The sequence below is a fragment of the Camellia sinensis genome, chromosome 2 (genome assembly GCF_055761805.1).
Source record: "Camellia sinensis isolate YWXY chromosome 2, ASM5576180v1, whole genome shotgun sequence".
Taxonomy (NCBI): domain Eukaryota; kingdom Viridiplantae; phylum Streptophyta; class Magnoliopsida; order Ericales; family Theaceae; genus Camellia; species Camellia sinensis.
The window spans coordinates 67,038,911-67,046,388 of NC_138962.1; the positions used below are offsets into that span (position 1 = coordinate 67,038,911).

Here is a 7,478-nt window from a genome sequence, read left to right on the forward strand (position 1 = left end):
CCTCTTCTTCAGCTAAGCCTGAGCCGAGAAGAAAGAAGCGTTCTTCGCTGCCCTCCTGGACATGGATTTTCTTTAGTGTCTCTTCACTTTTTTCGGTCGGCTCCTTGCCGACATCTTCTAGGACCTCCATGTCCTCGTCTTCAATCTCTGCCTTTTTTGGCTTTCGAATGCTGCAAATAGTCTTCATTGCTGCCATGGAGCAAGTTTTTGCCTGCAGTTGATCTCCTCTGACTTCTTCAATCCCATGTTCTGTTGGGAACCGTAGTAGTTGATGCAGCGTTGAGGGAACTGCCCCCATTGCATGCAACCATGGTCTCCCTAAGATGATGTTATATGGCGAGGGTGTGTCAATCACCATAAATTCTGTCTTGATCTTTTTAGTACCAGCTTGTACTTTCATGCTTGCTGCGCCCAGTGGCCATGTCGACGTTCCATTGAAGCCGACCATAGGGTTGCTGGTTTGTTCCAGGTCGTCAGGGTGAAGGCCCAGCTCTTTGTAACATCTGATGTACATGATGTCACAAGAGCTGCCTTGATCTATTAGAATGCGTTTGACTTGGCATTTCCCAACCTAGAAGGATACTACCAAGGCATCATTATGCGGATGTTGGACCAACTCCAGGTCGGCTTCAGTGAAAGTTATCATCGGTTCTTGGCATTCTTCAGGCCGAGGCCTTTTGTATCCGACCTGGTTCACTTGCTGCAGGTGTTTTACTCTTTGGGTTTCTCCCCGAATGTCGCTTTCGTTCACCTTTGAGTGGATTACATTAACCACCCGTGGTCCTCCTGCCTGTGGTTGTTGTGCTGGTGGAGGCGGTGCTGCTGGTGCTTGAGGCAATCTTGCCTGTTCTTCTCTTGTTCTGGCCTCGTCAACAAGGTCCCTCAGATGACCTTGCCTTACTAGGTCTTCTAAGTGTGCTTTTAAGGCTCTGCAACCCTGAGTTGGGTGTCCTTCTTCATTATGGTAAGCACAGCGCCTACCAACGTTTCTTCCCATAAATTTCCCTGGTGTTCTCGCTGGAGTTCTGAAATAGGGTTGGTTTCGTATTTGATCCAAGACTTTATGGATAGGGATTCGGAACACCGTCGTCACTGCCTGTTTACCCTTCAATTCTGTCTCTTGTTTGGTTGGTCCGTTGTTACCTCGGCTTCGCTTCGGCGAGCCGTTTTCTTTTTCCTGCTTCATCTTTTTGTTTCCCGACGTATCTTCCTCGGCTCTAGTGTACTTCTCGATTCTCGCCATGAGTTCTTCCATACTTTTTGGCAATGTTTTTGCCAAAGACTTCCGTAGTGGACAGTCATCTTTCAGGCCGTTCTTGAAAGATACGACCGTCACTTCTTGGTTGCATTCGGGTATTCGATTGAACACCTCGTAGTATCTCTTCGCGTAGGCCCTAAGGCCTTCTTCCTTGGTGATTCTTAAAGCCATCAGGGCGTCGACCCTTAAGGGCTGCAGTTTGTTCGTTACAAACCTGGCCACAAACATCTCGGCCAGGCCTTCCCATGTCTTCACGCTTCCCTTTGGTAGTTTATGGAACCAATCGGATGCAATTTCCCCAAAGGATGAGGGAAATACTTTGTAGAGCAACGGCTCGTTCCCACTGTATAATGCCATTGAGTTCAGGTATAGTCCAACATGAAAGTTGGGGTCTGACTTACCATCATAAATTTGGAACCTCGGCATACTGAATCTTTTTGGTGCTTCAAATTTGTCCAGTTCCACCGAGAACGGTGTTCTCGGCTTAACTGGAGATGTCACCTCGGCTTCAACATTCTGCTGTCTCCTTTTGAGGTAATCCCTCAAGTCTTCCTTACTCCTACCTGGAGCTCGGCTATCTCTGGACTTTAATCTTTTTGGCACACTACTTTCGGCCTCGTGGTGGGCCCGTTTCAATCTTTCTCCATGGGTTGTGTCAAAGCAGAGTGCTTGCCCTTGAACATGCCGATGTTCTTTGTGCCCTGGATCCTTCATGCGATTTGTCCTTCGGGATTCTTCTTGCCTTGGTTCCTCTCGTCCGACTTTCCTGGAAGGTCGGTGAGAGTGGCTTCCACTCCTGGTGTGCTGAGGGGCTTCGGGGATTGCTTTTCTTCCTTCATTCTGGGTATTAATCGCTGGTATCGGCGTATCTTGCAGCGGGTATGGTGGTTGCATGACATTATTTTGCATCATGAATTTGACGACCGATTGTAGGTCCGCCAACTTGTTTGCCAAGTCTTTTACTTCCTCATCCCTCCGTAGGCACCTATCCCTCCATATCTGAAGGTTATCTTCGTTATAGTACTTGCCTTGGTCTGTCTTCTTTGAAGTGTTGCCCTCTTGGCCAACGTCTTTCTCTCCGTGGCCCTGGCCATGAGTTTCTGTATTGTGGTTGTCTCCTTCAAAGTCAAGATCAATCGGTCTGCCACTCCCAGCAGGAATGTCGCCCCCATCGTTTTTCCTCTGTCTGTCACTAGCCATCTATTCTTCTAAGATTCCCACAGACGGCGCCAAATTGTGTGGGTGATTTTCCGACCACACTGCCCGCTTAGTAACCAGCTGGAAAGCACTGGCAGAATAGATGGCACCTGACTGACCTGCAACAAAAATATAAGAATCCCACGGTGGTTTCGACCACCCGGGGGTACTCCGTCGATCAAGTCAGTATATCTCTCAAAGATAATCAAGTACTAAATTCACAAGCTTGAGTATCAAAAGCATACCTTAGACCCATGGAGGTGCCTCTCTTTTATAGCCAATACAATCCTAGTCCCAATAGGAGCCTAGCCCTAATGGACTTAGGATTACTGCTAATCTGGGACTCCCAGTGGGATAAGGATAAACTCTCTAAGAGTCTTATCTTTACCCAAACTGAAGTCTTCTCCCAATCTAGGACTCTTGTCCCTTATCCGCTTATCTCGGATTCCGATATCTTCGGAGGTAACCTCGACAACTCCGAGATAACCTCGGCGTAACTACCACAATACGTGGCACCTCGGCTGACACATCGGTGTCACCATGCCACGTGTTGGTACTCAGAAAATATATCCCCACAAACATGATCCATATATCATTAATACTCTATATTAAAATAAGTATTTCTATAGACCATAAATTTTTTACTTGTGGCTCATACCTAGTTAATTTGAAATGTGCATCATTCATCTTATTTTTATTGTAAAATTTGAAACAAAAATTCATAATAAATAGCATTTTTCTAAGAACATAAATAAATTGATCACATAATTATTTATGTTGACTTCTACAATTACGTGAAAAAAAGGTGTATTTGATTTGTGCTGTGAGCATTTTTTTCTCACGTTGATCATTTAAAACCATGTTTCTATCACGTATTTGATAAAGAATTTCAAAAAAGAAAAAATATTCATGTTTGTTTTACTTTCCTATTTCTCTTTCTATCTTTATCTAAATTTATGCCCTTTTTTTTTCTTTCCTTTTTTTTTCCCGTATACTTTTACAATCTCTATATGAGGGACGGTTAATAGATACTACAATAAATTTAGAACGAAAGCGAAAAGTCTATGCGATCCGCATGCAGGTTCAATCAATGGCAGCAACAAAACAACTCATCTTCCCCATACCAAACTCATCAACAATCTAGCCTTCCCTCCCACCCTGTCCCTTCGTTTTCCATACAACCCCCCCTTATAAAAATACCTCTCTCATGTTCACTCACTCTCACTCTCACTCTCAATGGCGTCCCATTCTAAGCGTAACAAGAAAGGGCTTTCCCAACAACAGAGTCCCAACCTCTTAAGCATCGAAGAAACCTCCCAAGCACTCGTTCCCTCCCTTGTCATCGAAGACCCAACACCTCTTTCTTCAGTTTCAGCTGACGACACAATTACTCCTACTCCAGATGTTCCGCCACTTACGTCCTCCTACAACGATCGCATTCGACCCCTCCTCGACGCGGTCGACAAGCTCCGCCACCTCAAGGTGGCTCAGGAGGGCATTCAACTCCCCACCATCGTCGTCGTTGGCGACCAATCTGCTGGCAAGTCCAGCGTCCTTGAATCACTCGCTGGAATCAGCCTCCCACGCGGCCAAGGCATTTGCACCAGAGTCCCCCTCATAATGAGGCTCCAACACCACTCAAATCCCCAGCCTGACCTTCACTTGGAGTTTCATGGAAAAGTAGTATCCACTGACGAAACCGACGTCGCCGAAGCCATTAAAATTGCTACGGATGAGATTGCAGGTATGGATGGATTTAAGACCTTTCTATTTACTCGATAGTATTAGCCGTTGATTGTTGTAGCAAAAAATGTGTGCTTAATGTCTTTTTTTCACCAGTTGTATTTTTAGTAGGAGTGTATGGATAGGATTATTTTTTAAATGTATATATTTTTAATTTGAATGTATATAAAAATATTTGTAAATGTCTATAAAAATGTGATGAACTTTTTTATTTATATTTAAAATTCACACCAAATTTATAAAAATGATGCGCTAATCTTATTATAATAAATATATTTATTCTTAATTATATTTTTTTAAATGAAAAGGTACATAATGCTTTGATATTATTATATATAAATTTTTTATTTGTATAGTATTATTTTAATGTGATTATTTGGTTATTGTTTCTTGCTATATATTACTTATACTTGTCAACTCTCAAAAAGTCAACAAAACTGTTTCAACCAGTAATTGCTAAGTTGGGATATCACATTAATTTGTCTTCAGATCACCAAATAAATTTTTTTTTTTTTAAATTTTAAGTTGTCGTACACCCAATTATATAAGATTTAATTGTGTTGTCACTGTATTATGGATGTATTTATAATTTTGAAATTATGAGTTTTTATTTTAATTTTTTTAAATTAAGCATTTTTTTTTAGTTTATATATATATATAATTTAACATTATGCTTGAATTATAGAGATAAAATTTAATTTATATGCCTTTTTTGTTTTTGAAATTTTGTATAAATTTATAATTCAAAGCTTGTGTGGTTAGCTAGGCTTATCTAGATTTTTAAAATTTTAAATGGCAACCTTTCTATGTTTATGAGAGTGGCTGTTAAATAGTGTAAAATTACAAAAAAAAATTCAACAAAATATAATAAAAAATTTATTTTTTTCAGAATTAATGTTAATTTCAAGGCCTAACTTGCAAAGAGGAGGTTTTGAGTACTCATGAAGGTTACATCTATTAAGAAATATATTGTACAAATGTATGTTCCGTCACATATGTTTTTAATCACAGGAAAGAGTCTCAAATATAATTTGAGATTCAACACTCAGATAAATATTTTTTTTATTTGATAGACAACTTATTTATATGTTTTTTCATATGTACTATATAATTTTTTTCAAGATAGCTGTTAAAATTTATTATTATTATTATTATTATTTTTTTTTGAACTTTTATTTATGTTTATGTTGGCTACTCTATATTGAAATCCTGTGTTGGTTCTTGATTGCAGGTAATGGGAAGGGGATTTCCCACACCCCATTGACTCTAGTTGTGAAAAAGAAAGGTGTTCCTGATCTTACAATGGTTGACCTTCCTGGAATCACTAGAGTGCCTGTTCATGGCCAACCTGAAGATATCTATGAGCAGATTTCAGGGATCATAATGGAGTACATTAAACCAGAGGAGAGTATTATTCTGAATGTTTTATCTGCAACAGTTGATTTCCCAACATGCGAATCGATAAGGATGTCGCAGCGTGTTGACAAGACCGGTGAGAGGACTCTAGCTGTTGTGACAAAGGTTGATAGAGCTCCTGAAGGATTGCTTGAGAAAGTTACTGCGGATGATGTGAACATAGGACTCGGTTATGTCTGTGTGAGGAATCGAATTGGTGATGAGTCTTATGAGGATGCTCGGGTTGAAGAAGCAAGGCTTTTTCAATCTCATCCACTTCTTTCCAAGATTGAAAAGGCTATGGTGGGTGTACCTGTTCTTGCCCAAAAACTTGTGCAAATTCAAGCCACCATTCTATCAAAATGTTTGCCGGATATTGTGAAGAAGATCAATGACAAGCTGAATTTAAATATTTCTGAATTGAACAGAATGCCTAGGAATCTGTCTTCAGTTGCTGAAGCGATGACAGCGTTCATGCGAATTATTGGATTGTCAAAGGAGTCTCTGAGGAAAATTTTGTTGAGGGGTGAGTTTGATGAGTACCCGGATGAGAAAAACATGCATTGCACTGCTAGATTGGCTGAAATGTTAAATGAGTACTCTGAAGAACTTCAAAAGAGTGCGGTGAACAAGTCCACTGAGAACTTTTTGATGGATGAGATTCAGGTTTTGGATGAAACAAAAGGAATTGGGCTGCCCAATTTCCTTCCCCGGACTGCTTTTCTGATAATTTTGCAGAGGAAAGTTAAGGAGATAGCGAATACTCCCAGTTGATTTCATGGCAAAAGTATGGAATTACATTGAATCTGTGGTGATTAGTGTTTTGTTTTATCATTGTGATAGTTACCCACAACTTCTTTCATCTACACGAAGAGCAGCACACAGTCTTATAGCCAAAATGAAGGAGAAATCTTTTGATCGAGTGATGGAGATTGTTGAGATGGAGAAGCTAACGGATTATACATGCAGTCCGGAGTACATGACAGAATGGGCTAAGTTTATGGCTCATCAGAATGCTTTCACAGAGGTAATGAATGATAATTCCAAGCCATCGCAGGTGACAATTGAAGGTTTTGGGGAGATTGAGGTTGGGCATCTTCGTTTTCATTCAAGTACTAGGGAACAAGCTTTTGACATGAAAATGAGAATCACTGCTTATTGGAAGATAGTTTTGAAAAGGTTTGTTGATAGCTTGGCTTTACACTTGTTGTTAAGTATTAATGAGTTGGTTAATCGGAAAATGGAAATTGAGATTGTGAATGAGCTCATGGGTTCTCATGGTGGTGGGATTGAAAGGATGCTAGAAGAATCACCTCCTGTTGCATTGAAGCGCGAGAGGCTCAACAAGAGTATCAGGTTGCTAAAGAACTCCAAGGAGGTTGTGGCACAGATTATGGATAGAATCACTGTCAGTGGTGATTAGGTGCTCTAAATATTGGCTTCAGAATTCTAGTTCTTCTCACTTTTAAGCTTGTTTTTGTTTGTATTTGTGTCCTTGTCTTCTTTTTGGGTGAATGTTTTTCTTGTGTAAGTTGTCAGCATTTTGGAACTTCAGTACTTTGTTTTAGTATAATTTGGAACTTTTAAAGCCTATATCTAGAGGGGAAGTTATGAGTTTCATGGGATGTTGAATTTTTGGCATGTGAGCACAAAAATACATCATAAACATAACTTTTTTGAAATTTACTTGCCCGTAACTCTTGTAAAATTTTATTTAATCATGTGTTTTTTCTGTTTGATTTCTTTGAACAATTTGTGTTACTAATGTTAGTGAGATATGTTCCTCATGCTATCAATATCCTTCAAATCTGGTTTCTCTCTTGGAGGATACAAAAAGAACTAGTGTATGTCTAGTGACTTCGATTTTAGCCCATATTTAATGAGC

At 40.0% G+C, this 7,478-nt stretch overlaps 1 pseudogene; it reads left to right on the top strand.

Annotated features, from left to right (window-relative positions):
* Positions 1-3,691: 3,691 nt before the first annotated feature.
* LOC114302589 (dynamin-related protein 4C pseudogene) lies at positions 3,692-7,190 on the top strand (annotated as a pseudogene).
* Positions 7,191-7,478: the final 288 nt, after the last annotated feature.